The sequence below is a fragment of the Gavialis gangeticus genome, unplaced genomic scaffold, assembly GCF_001723915.1.
Source record: "Gavialis gangeticus isolate Ggan-Ray unplaced genomic scaffold, GavGan_comp1, whole genome shotgun sequence".
Lineage (NCBI taxonomy): Eukaryota > Metazoa > Chordata > Crocodylia > Gavialidae > Gavialis > Gavialis gangeticus.
Genome location: NW_017728992.1, coordinates 30618537 through 30631333, shown reverse-complemented (window position 1 = coordinate 30631333; position 12797 = coordinate 30618537). Strand labels below are relative to the sequence as shown.

At 43.3% G+C, this 12797-nt stretch overlaps 1 long non-coding RNA gene across 1 annotated transcript in view; it reads right to left on the bottom strand.

Moving 5' to 3' along the window:
* The window catches only part of LOC109299293, a 16720-nt gene extending 9618 nt beyond the window's left edge, over positions 1–7102 (bottom strand). Inside the window, exons 1-2 of the long non-coding RNA XR_002097811.1 lie at positions 7092–7102; positions 4807–4810 (exon numbers count right to left, since the gene is read on the bottom strand). This is a non-coding gene — a long non-coding RNA (uncharacterized LOC109299293). The remainder of the gene's footprint in view (positions 1–4806; positions 4811–7091) is intronic.
* Between the last annotated feature and the right edge of the window lie 5695 nt (positions 7103–12797).

Sequence of the window (12797 nt, the reverse complement as noted above, 5' to 3'; positions counted from 1 at the left end):
GGGGGGGGGGAGGGGAGGGGGAAGACAGAGATTTTTAGGAAGGAGACTTTAAAAAAAACAAAGGCCTCTAATACCAACCTTTTGTAATAGGCCTGTAAATCCTCCTTGCCTCCCATACAGATTCCTGTCAAACACTGTCACAATAGGCAAGGTTTCACTGATTTAAGTGATTCAGAATTAAGAAGAAAGGTTAAATAGCAAAATACTTCTGGATGTTTTGAGCAAAAAAAAAAAAAAGAAGTGCTTTCCAGTATGCAAAGCATAAGAGTCCAGTAAGGAAATAAATGAATAATAATAATTAAAAAAAAATACAGGGGTTGTCAGCTGAAATGAGGTATGGCCATGAGAAAAAGAAAAGAAAAAAAAAAAGAAAAAAGATCAGCATCATGTTTTCTGACCACCCTGTCACACAAGAAAGGAATACAGCTACAAGTATAATGTACAAGACTAAATACGTCAGGAATAAGGCATATACTATATAATAGAAAAATATTTAAATACAAAAAATAAGGCCATCACAAGTAATTTTGAAACATTTCACTGGATTTTAAGGATTCATAGTCTGTCTGCATAAGGAATGGGTAGACACTGGTGGATAAATACAGATAGATGCCCAGATATTCAGGCAGATGAGGTTACATCTGTGTGTACCAGTGATACCTTTTAATCAATTAACTCAGTTTTACTTTCATGCCAATTGATCTCAAAGCTACTTTTACAATAGTTATAACAACTCCAATTTCATGCTTACCAAACTAAAACAACCCTTGCTGCTGCCATCACTTACCGTGTGACAGCACAAGCAGTCACACAGTAAGTGATGGCAGCAGCCCACCACTGACTCAAGCTGGGTTATTCCAGCCCACAGCCTTAAAAAAAAACAAAAACCCCCAAACTTGTGGACCGCTAGCACAAAGCTGCTTGTACTTTTTTTGCTCTCAATACAGTTTATGCTGTATTCCTTAAATCCTATGAATTCAACTTCATGTAGAGCACCCTGGGGTACTAGAACAGTCTCTTCCAATCTACGGGCATTTTAACGTGCTCCAGGGGTGGTAGCAGTGGGAGGGCGGTTCTTTAAATTAGAGGGGCTCTCAGAACCACTCTAATGAAAGCAACTAGAGCATCTCATATATCAGCATCCCCACGATTCAAAATGGTGGTGAGAGTACTTTATCTAAAGCTCTAATGAGCTTTATTTAAAGCACCCCTGCTGCCATTTTGAAGTGTGGGGTCTGCTCTGATACCCCGTAAATACAGCATGTCAGTGCAGCCTCCTGGCTCATGTACAGGCACCCTTTAAACTTGCATAGGCTTAGCTCTAGAACAACAGTTCCCAAACTGTGGTAGGCCTACAACCAGTGGTACACAAACAGCCCATCAGTGGTATACATTAACAAAGTTATTATAATTACTTTATATGACAAACACTGGCTGGTGGTATTTAAAGTTGAACTGAAAAATGTGCTGGCGATACTTAAGGTTGTATCATGTTAAATTAGTGGTGCACAATCTGTCAGAGTTTGGGAACTGCTGCTCTAGACTAAGAGAATGGGCATGAAGCCCTCCAAAACTATAGAGCTCTTGAGATATTGCTGTAATTCACATGAGCACTGACCCAAAACTGCAATTCTGATTTAATTTAACAAAGTGAAGCTATTTTGCTTTGGGTCAACCTGACATGAAATATTTTGTTTGGATTTTCCAGATACAAAGTTGAAAAAGCTGCATTCTTTCTATTTCTTCAGCCAAAATAAAATTTTCACAGGAAAATCCCAAGACAGCTGCATGCTATACTTACTTGCACAGAAGTTTTCATCTATTGATTTCAAATTACAACAAAGCAATATATGCTTCCTCATCCACATTTAACAAATGATGCAGCTTAGCCAGAAAATGGGAACTGAATTTGCTCCCAAGTTACCCAGTAACTTAGTGAAAGAATCTGGAATAGAAACTAAGGGCATTTTAAATATATTCCAGGCGCGGGGTGGCTTGGAGGGGTGGGGAGTGCTCCAAATAAAGTGCCCAGAGCATCTCATGTGTCAGCTTCCCCACATTTCAGAATGGCAGCGGGGGCACTGTATAGCTCAAATAAGCTGCAGATAAATCACCCCCACTACCATTTTGAAGTGAAGGGATGCTGATACACAAGACACAGAGGCTGGCTGGAGCACAGCAATTACCACGCTCCAGCAGAGTTGATTAACAGCACAACAGAGCAATGTCTGGGCTCATATATAGGCACCCTAGTGCACATTACCAGAAGCAGCTCCATCACACATTGAAACTCTCACTCCAAGGTGGACGGGATGGATCACAGGCCGGCATGCTATATTACAAGCCGAGGAGATTCAGATCTTTCAACTGCCTACCAGTTTTCCTTATTGCTTTATTTATCCAAAATTCCACAGCATCTCTCTTCATGTTTTAAAATATTATTTTACCATTTATCCAGTTATTCCTCTCTCTAAACTGCCTGCTTCCTCTGCTAGTACCTTTTCCAGTTCATAAGCACCAACTGTTTAACTCATTCCCACTTTATGTACTGGTTCTGGGTTACTTTGATCCTGATAAGGATGCTTTGCCTATTCCAAGGCCTGTATTCACAGTGCACACATTTCTAGCTGTGGTAGTTCATAGGCAGTGGCATAAAGCAGAGTCAGGCACTTTGTTGCTCACAGGCCGGCACTTTGAAGACAAACAGAAGAGGCCTGACAGGACAGGAAAGAACAAAATTCAGTCCATTTACAAGCAGGATACATTTCAGTAGCATAAGAAGAAACAGATGACCTGGGCACCAGCCCTAGTATCCACTTAGCACAAGAACAGCAGCCACTGTCACAGCCAGGCCAGACCCTGCTGCCACCCAGGGCTTAGACTCTTTCAGTGTCCTAACAATTCTGGGCCTCAGGCCTTTTACCTCAATACCATTTATTATTATATTAAAGACCTGGTACCTTCATTTAACCTTCCTACAAACCCTTTAAACAAAATTGCACTTCATTTACTGAATACCATGCATTATACTAGCTGTTTAGGGGTTGTATTTTTCCTTGTGCATCATTATTATTATTTTTACAGAATTCATCCTGCCACAAAATCTATAACCTTATTATAAAATAATTTGCGTAATTATGAATAATAATTGCTCTGATTTTCAGAGGTGCTGATATTTATGCTTATATGCCACTGACTTTAACTGAGTTAATACCCAGAGAAGCTAATACGAATCTATCATGTTCTGACATATAGAAGAAAACTTTCTATGATGCATCTCAAACTACAGCATAATTATGAAAGATACATTGGTAAAAACAGGAAATATTCATATGTACATTATTACTAGAGTTCTAAAATAGTGGTGCAACAAAAATAAAACAGTTGCTTTGTTCTTCCTCATTTTGCTTCATTGGATCAGTATCGTCAGACAAGTTTCTTTGAGTAAATGTGATATCTTTTATTAGACCAACTGAGTAGCTGGAAAAAAAGTTCTTAGCAACCTTTCTCGTGCAGTCATCCTTCTTCAGGCATAGGAATTATCTACTGGTCTGAGACTCCAAGGAATGAGAGAAGCTAAAAGTGTGTCAGGATGTCAGTGAGAATGTAAATAGGTAGAAATTAGAAAAACAAAACGGTGAACCAGGGAAGGGAGGGGGGTAGGTAAAGCAGGGGGGAAAAAGGCACTGGTACTCATTGCGATTTTTTTCTCATCCCATTATTCTTGCAGTACATTTTAAGACCACCACCACAGACATTACTTTTTATTTTTTGAATTGTAGGTGCCATCATTTAAAGGAGTGTTTTTCTGGTGACTAGTAGGTTTATAGAATTGCGGCTCTGCTTTTTCTTTAGAAAATAGAATGCAAGCCTTGGCTCTAAATAGTTCTTCAACAGCAGGGGGAGCTTTTAGCATGCTAGGAGCTTAGCTGTGTTTTTAAATGTATTATTTGGAGAGCAGAGCAATGATTACATCCCTAACAATTTTTTTTTTTTTTATAAACTGTTTCTGATTCCATTTTCTGGGTTGACACCATTTTAAGTATAAACAAGTTAATACAATTTTTAAAAAATAACTGCTTACTGCTACCTTTTTATCAGGATGATTTGGTCTTCTGGGACACAAACCGAGGTTCATATACCGATTGGCACTGTAGTACGGCAGCTGTCTCACAGTTGGATGGTTTATGTCAGAAACAAGCATTTTGACATAAAGAGAACACACTCTAATATTACACTTAAGCGTGTTAATCTGAATACATTAAAGTGTCATTAAGCGTGACCTACAAGGGACAGTGACTTACTGAAAGAGCATAGTATCCATTATGGCATTGAATAACTGGCACATTAGCTTGGATCAAAAAGCTGCCTATCTGATTCCAAATTTAATAATTATGTCTTCAAAACACATTCCACAGAAATCCACGATTTGATTCATACATGTTTTCTTAGGAAATAAGGTAGTTATATATTCATTAATTTCCCCTAACTAGCATCTTCCTACAATAGTGCATAACAATGCAGGCTTATTATAATACTTTTTTCATGCTTCAATATCATGAGGAAATCAGTTACCAGTACAATATCACAGTAACAATGCATGACGGTTATACTGTCCAACCCATAAGTGGCATAATAAAGCAACACAATTAGATCCTAAATGCATAATACATTGATACCCATGTAATTTGCATCATTTTTTTCACACTAACGTTAGATGTACCAGGATGTGAAACATGCCAGATGAACTGCTGAATGGAGCTAGGTACAAACATTGTGCTTTTACCAGTGTAAGTGATTGGATACCAGTCTATACGGGAATCCAGCATACAACACCTGCCTATACCCATAATAAAAGAGAAGTTCAGCACACAGACTGGTTTAAAAATGGCAGAACCCAGTCTAAGATTTGTTCCCCCGCAAAGGTCTTCAGTGTTCTGTTCACTACTGATATAAACTATGGTACTTACAGGAAATCACATAACTTAAATTGATTCTACCTCAGGCTTTTTGAAAGTCTATACCTAGCCTGGGTGTCTACTTAGTTATGTTCCGTTACAATGGTTAGGCACTGGGGCTGCCTATACATGAGGGCTGTGTGAAACAGCACTGTTCTGTTTTGACTTCTGTTTCACCATTTCAAAGGGACGGTGGTTCGTGTCATCATTTCATTTCATTTTGAAGCACTGTTCTGTTTCATTGAAACTGATTCACTGCCTTGACGTTTTGCTCATAGGCTGTAATGGGGAATCATGAAAATGCCTATTAGTTTGTGATATCCTGCCCAATTCAGATGAAATGTGAAGGGATGGTAGCCCCTCCTAAGGGCATGAAGTCTGCCAAGATTCAGGGAAATAGGTGTAGGGGTTTCTGGTGAAACTGCACCTCAATCTGCTGATGAGCAAAACTTGTGTCACTTGACGGCAGCAGCAGCCACCTGTCATCCCGTGCACAGATCTGAGGCTGTGGAGATTGTGCCAGACTCCTCCTGGGGGTAAAGGCCCCTGAATCTGTGCTCAGGACAACAGGAGGCTGCCACCTGGAACCAGCACTGGGCGCAGGTTGTGCCTATCACCAGGGAGACAGCTGCTGCTGCTGGACCCAAGCAGCAGCAGCAGCCTCCTGTCATCGTGAATACAGATCTGGGGACTCGCACCCCCAAGAGGGCTGTAGGGCTCTGATCTGTGGGGCTGGCAGAGCCACTCAGAGTACAGCCTGATGGCAGGAGGCAGGGGAGAGCCAGGGCTGCACTCTGCCAGCCCCACAAAGTTCAGGTCAGTGGTGGGAGGTGGGGGAGAGCCACTGGCCAGGGCCGACTCAGCTCTTTCCCACCTCCCACCACTGGGCTGAGCTCCATGGGGATGGAGAAGCTGTTTGGAGTACAGCCCTGGTGAGCACAGCCTGGCAACTGGAGGCTCTGCAGCCCCATGGAGCTGAGTCTAGTAGCAGAAGGTGGCGGAGATCCAGTGGCGGAGCTGCTCGGAGCACAGTCATGGGTCCGAGCACAGCCCTGGTCAGCGGCTCTCCCCCACCTCCCACCGCCGGGCTCAGCTCCATTGGTTTAGCAGAGCCAGTCAGAGTATAGCTCAGTGGCAGGAGGTGGGGGAGAGCCACTAACTGGGGCTGCGCTCAGAGCCAGGGCTGCACTCAGAGCAGCTCCACCACTGGCTCTCCCCCACCTCCTGCCACTGGGCTGAGTGCCATGGGGCTGGTGGAGCGCAGCCCTGGCTCTCCCCCACCTCCTGCCACCAAGATGCAATCTGAGCAGCTCTGCCAGCCCTATGGAGTTCAGCCCAACAGCCCTCCCGGGAATATAGTCTCCCAGATTTGCATGTGGGATGACAGGACTCTCTAGGACTAGCAGCAGCAGCTGTGTTCCTGGTGCTGGGCTTGGGCTGCACCCAGCACTGGTCCCAGGTGGCAGTGGCAGCCTTCTGTCGTCTGGCATACAGATCTGGGGGCCCGCGCCCCCAGGAGGGTTGCGGGGCTGTGCCAGACTCCTCCTGGGGGGTTGGGCCCTGGATCTACGTGAAGGATGACAGGAGGCTGCCGCTGCTTGTTGGAACTGATGCTGAAGCCAGGCAAGTAAGCCCAGCTTCAAAGCATTTCGAGTGCCCTCATTTCATTTCAAAACTGTTTCAAAGGCTCTTGTTTCATTGTGATTTCATTGTTTTGAGCTCGAAACACATTGAAATAGCTTTGAAATGAAACACCTGACAAAATTTTGTACAGCTCTACTCTACACGTGCTTGGAGATGGGGGAGGAGGTGTTTTAATTAGAGTAGCTTCCAGCCAGTTCCTTTAATTAAAATGTGGCAGTGTCACATGTATTAAGCCCCTGCACATTTAAAAAATGGCTGCAGGATGCTTTACCTTAACTAAACCTTGTCTAGTAAGGTTTAAGTGCCCCAAAGCCATTTTTAAATGTGTGGGGGCTTAATACATGTGACACTACAATGACGTAGCAGCATTCAAATTAGAACATGAAACAGACTCTATCAAGTCTGCTCTGACACATTCAAATTACAACACATTGGAGAACATGGATAGGCAGCCTAGGTGGCTGGAAAGCAGGTTTACATGTAGCAAACAACTGCTTCAGGATAGATGCAGTCACATGACACTTGCCCCAGTGTAACTTTTGCTGTTATAATTTTACCCCTTAGTTTTCCTGGTATACAAATATATATCAGGTTCAAACAGGTTAAACTGACGTAGGGCTGTGCATTATGTCTGTTCCTTTTATTCTGTAATGCTAAGGGTGTGTCTGTGTGTCCAAAACCTTACTCAACTTCTTATATATCCAGATTTTTCTTAATGCCTAAATTTATCGTGCTTTAAATATATTCCTTAAAAATGTATGCCCTGCAAGTCCTATAAAACTCAGACTTCCCCAAAAGTACCATTATCTGCAAAGTTTTCCTTCCTTGCAAATCAAATGAATAATCAAATTCTGCACACTGGTTCACTGTTGTAAGTCTTGCCCTTCCACCTCTCTACTCCCTTTATATTACTACCACTTTATCATATCACATCTTCATTTGGGATGTATTCCTGCTTTCCTCAAAAAAAGGAAGATTTACCAGACTTCACGGGTACAGTAAAGACCTATAAAATAGTGACATCCAACCTTTGCTTGTCGATGGGCAACAAGTAATACACTGCAGTTTTCATCATCCTTAACTCTTCCTGTAAACCTTAGTTTTAAAGTTTCTAAGTTCTTCTGGCTAAGAGCAACATTGGAAGCTTCCATTAACAATACATTGGGTCTGATTTTTCATATAACAAACTTACTCATTTGAGACAGAACCATAAGAAGATTTGGTACTCTAGGTGGCAGCACCAGCAGGTGGTGAGTGGTGGTGACCAGAAAAGTGGCAACAGCTATAGCAGCCACCATGGCAACAGCAGCAGCACTTATTGAATCCCCTGCAGTCTCTATCCACTTTTGAAAAAATTTATGAGGATATTTAAGGGAGAGAGTCTCAAGCAGTATAACTAGCTATTGTACCAAACTAAATAACTGGTTCTTTTGAAATCTATTGTTTGCACTTCCAGCCGCTAAATCTCAAGTCCATAAAGCCCTCTTGTTGATTTCCCTGGGTATAGAATAATGCCTGAACTAATTTTTATTCAAATATTGTCCATTTTGCTTTCCCAGTATGTTACATGATATTGCAAGTTAGTGAAGAGAAATATTAAAGTCTATAAAAAGCTAAACTTCAAAGATTTGCTCAATCCCTTAAACCCCCCACTCCATACACCCCTCCCCCGCAAAGGTAGGGGTGGAGGGAGGGGGCTTGTATTGGTTCTCCTTTTACTTGCTGTCAATAATCTAAAGTAAAAATTCCATCCCTATAATCTTAGTCCTTGAATTTGACTTCATATTGTACCCGTGATACTCAGCCCAGGTGACTACTTGTCATCAATCTCATTAAACTTGTGACTTACAGAATGTCAGACCAATCATTTCATTGAGCCTTTGGTAGTAAGTACACATCCTGGTCTGATGCTATAAACACTTATGCCCATGATGGGCATGTCCAGATGAGCATGTCTGTGAGGTATGTGGCACCACAAACACATCTGTGTCATGGGATGGGGTCCCCAGGGATGGCCGTGACACCCCTAGGGTTCTGTGACCATGCCCATCTTGCCCAACGGGCACCCTTTTCCTCTTCTGCCATGTATTGCTTGTAATTATAATATAGGGAGGCTGCCCTCAAGTTTATATTTAGGCACAGTCCTGCTGGACCCCACTAACCCTGTGGGTTCTTGACTGACTGCTAGGGGCCTCTGGTCTACTGTCTGCCAGGGCCTGGGCCATCTTTGGTCTCTGGCCTTTTTGTTTTGGATGTTGCCCCTTCTGAGAGTGCCCTTGGCAACTCTGATCACTGTTCCTGCTTCTTGTACTGAACTGCTCATTCTTCTGCACTGCTGCCATATCCGCCTTATCTGCTTCCATCTGTTGTGCCTATTTGGCACTGTCAATATCCCAGTGTCATACCTGCTAGCAAGTCTTTCTAGCTTCTCTCTTAGGTGGTTTATGTCCTCTGTCTACTGGCTTACCCACTGACCCCATTTCCAATCCAGGTAATCTTTGACTGTGGGGATAATTTCTTCCCACATTGTCATAGGATCTGTTTCTAAAGGTCCCTCCAGCATTGTATTCTTCTCCTGTTGCTCTGCTGTCCTCTCGTCTCTGGGGCTTCCCGGGCCAGCATTTCTGGACAATTCTTGGTCTCCCTGGACCTTTAGGAATATGAGCCATGCAGTCTCTATCAGTTTTTCAGTCTCTCTTAAGAACTCTTTCAAGCCCTTGAGCTCCTAAAAGTGCTCCTTGCATTCCACTTCAGCCCCGGATGTTTGTTCTTCCATCTGTATGCCTATTGCCACCAGTCTGTCTTCCAATGGTTGAGTGGTCTGTAATGTTTGGCACTGTATCTCCCTGGCTGTGCCCTCTTCTAGAAGGGCCTTCAGGGACTGTATCTCTCCCCAAGTTGGCCCTTTTCCATCTTTACCCTTTGCCACTGAGCTCACAATGCTGCACACTCCTCAGTTCCAGCTTTTACCTCTGTTTCAAGGGACTGCTTCTGGTCCTGTAATGCCTCATGATTCACCATGTATCCTCTCTCTTTCTCCATTTATTTTGATATAGATTTCCCAGTCTCCTCTGACTGGGTATGGCTCTCAATTAGCCTCTCTCACAACTCTTGCACCAGGCATTCTGACTGTAAGTAATGCTCTTGCCAGCTCTCATGCTCTTTGTTCAACTCCTTTAACTGGTCCTCTGGGCTCTGTGGTTCCTTCTGTAGAGCCCCTAAAATGGATTTTGATACTTCCAGCTTCTGTAGAAGATCCTTTTGTTCCACCATATGGGCCATACCGGGTTCAGGAAACTCGATCCTGCATGCAGCCATCTCCTTCTGCGTCTCTTGCAATTTTTTCTCCCGCTATTTACTCTTCTTGGCCTTATCAGCCATGAGCCATTCCGGAGCTCGAGTCTTTTCTGTATCAGCAATCAAGTGCCTGATTTCTTTAGATCTGCCTTCTTTCTTTCCAGGTTGTACCCATAGCTCTAAAGTGAACACTTTTACCTTGGCTTGCTCGTTTTGATTCTTCACCATTTCTAATTCACACTCTAGACAAGCAACTATTTCATCCACCCACAACTGCCAGGTGAAGGCTTCTTGCTGCAGACCTTCCAGAGGCTCTACCTCTGCCATGATTCTGTTTGGCCCTACTTCTTTCCTAACCTGGACCTACAGTCTTCCCCTCTACTGTCTATAACAGCAGTATTTTTCCAACCTCAGCTCTTCTTCCTGAGCTCAAGTCTCACTGTCTTACACTTCACTTCGCTGATTCTAAACTAGCCCAAAGGTTCGTTTCCCTAAATAGGGACACAGGGTTCCTCCCTATGCACAGCCTTGATTCCTGGCCAGTGCACCATTTTGTCATTGGATGGGGTCCCCAGGGATGGCTGCAACACCCCTAGGGCTCCATGACCGTGCCAATCTTGCCCAACAGGCACCCTTTTCCTCTCCTGCTAATGTTTTGCTGATAATTATAATATAGGGAGGCTGCCTTTGAGTTTATATTTAGACATAGTCCTGCTGGACGCCGCTGACCCTGTGGGTTCTTGGCTGACTTTTAGGGGCCTCTGTCTAGGCAGTTTCTGCTCTTAAAGGAGCAGGCACCTTAGTGCCCTGTGACAATCTGAAGTGCCACATACGTCAGTCAGGTGTACTCACCACTGCAAGGGCATGCTGCCCATGCATGTGCTGCTCTGCTTCCCCACCCTGTGGGTTTTTTCTGACCTCTGGATATCATTTTTTCTGACCTCTGGATATCCAGCACAGTGCTGGCCCCAACCTTCCCATCCCACCTGAAGTAACTTGCTTTGTGCCAAAGTGCACATGGCATGGCATTCCCCAGGAAGGTGCACCACTGCTACTTGCCCCCAGGGAACCAAATGTCTGCACTCATCTGGACATGGCTGATCATATTTAATTCTGGTCTTGTCAGTCCATTCTGATCCTTTCTTTTTAAGGAGGACATATTTAGATATAATTAAATGCTTTAAAGGATACCTATGTGCACTTCTATGGCTAGTTTTAGGAGTTTACCTTTTCTTCGGCATATATGCCATTTTACCCCTTTTTCTTGTTTGGGGCAGAAGTTAAAAAAATTCTCTTTATTACAGTCCTTATTGCTTGATCAAGGGCATTTCCTTTGAATTGTGCTTATAAGGATTTCCAAAACCCTTCCAGTTTCTCACTTTGCTTTACAGGTTATATTTAATGATTCATTTTTTCAATCATTTCATTTATTCAATCATTCATTTTTTGTTGTTGTTTTGCATCCACTTTGATCTCCATTATATATAACTAAATTTCATTTCTCTTCCAACTCTTGCTTTCACTTTCAATATTTCATCTTCTTCCCCCAGCCTCTTCTCCATCCTCATTCCCTGTTATGAGTTTTAAACAATGAGTATGTCACTCTTTGTTCTCATTAAAGGATTCTGGTTAAAATATTCTGGCTGCTATAGTATGTACATCTATTTTTCTACTATTGTAATGGAATATTTCACTGTTTATTATTAATAACTCAAACAAGACTTCAAAGACTGGTATAGGGATCCTTGGGGGGGCATGACATATATATCAAGTTTTTTGTTTGTTTGTGTTTTTGTTTTACACACTTCTGAACATTAATTTTCATGAACATTAAACACAAAAAACTTAAGATTACCCTACCTCACAAAACAGCCTGAGTGCCGCTGCCAGCCTTATTAGCCTTTCTTTAAAAAAAATATTGCATCTGACACACAATTACCAGACCAATGGGAAGAGCTTGTTCAGCAGGGCAGACTGCTTTCATTAGCAGGTATCAATGATATTGCAAATCATCTCATTTTTGCTGGTTGTATTTTTCTCCGTCTGTATCTATCCCTACCTAACTGGGTATGGCTAGAGAATACCAAAAGCTTCCCATGTGCAGATTGCACTTTACTATAGATGGCATTATTCAGATGCCATGAATGATGTTTCCTGCCAATTCACTCTATGTTCAAATTCCACTTTACTCATATGTAAAAAGAAAATGATGCCTACCATGAAGGAAAGTGATAATTGTGTAATTATTGATTGGATTTTGCAGAAGAATGTTACTAAGCATAAAAATTGTTATTATTAATGGGTGTGCCTGGGTACTGTTGGGTACTAATATGTACCCAACAGAAGGTTGTGATCGTAGACGTCACCGTCCCCTTTGAGAACTGGTGCCAAACCTTCACCAAAGCCTGGGTTCACAAGCAGAAGAAGTACGCCCCGCTGGCTGACACCTTGAGGGGCCACGGCTAAGACGTGATGGTCGACGTGCTCATCGTGGGAACGCTCAGAGCCTGGGACCCCAGCAACGAGAGCGTCCTGCATTCCTGCCATGTCTCCCGCCGCGACGCCAAGCTGATGCACTGCCTCATGGTGTCCAACACCATCCGTTGGTCCCACGACATCTACATGGAACACATCATGGGCCACCGCCAGTACTCCGACTCCACCAGACGAGCCGCCGCCGAACCGAACCTGGAGGGGACCGCCTGAACCACCCCCCCACTCTGTGCCAGATGGACCTTCACTTCACTTCGAGAGGATTCTTCGACTACAGATGACCCCGCTCCACCCGAAGTGGACCCCCATGATGAGACTCTGTATGGACTGAGACATTTCCTTCGAACCACTTCCTCCATCATTCCAGGCCATTGTAATGGGTTTGTGTGTATCTATCACCTTTCT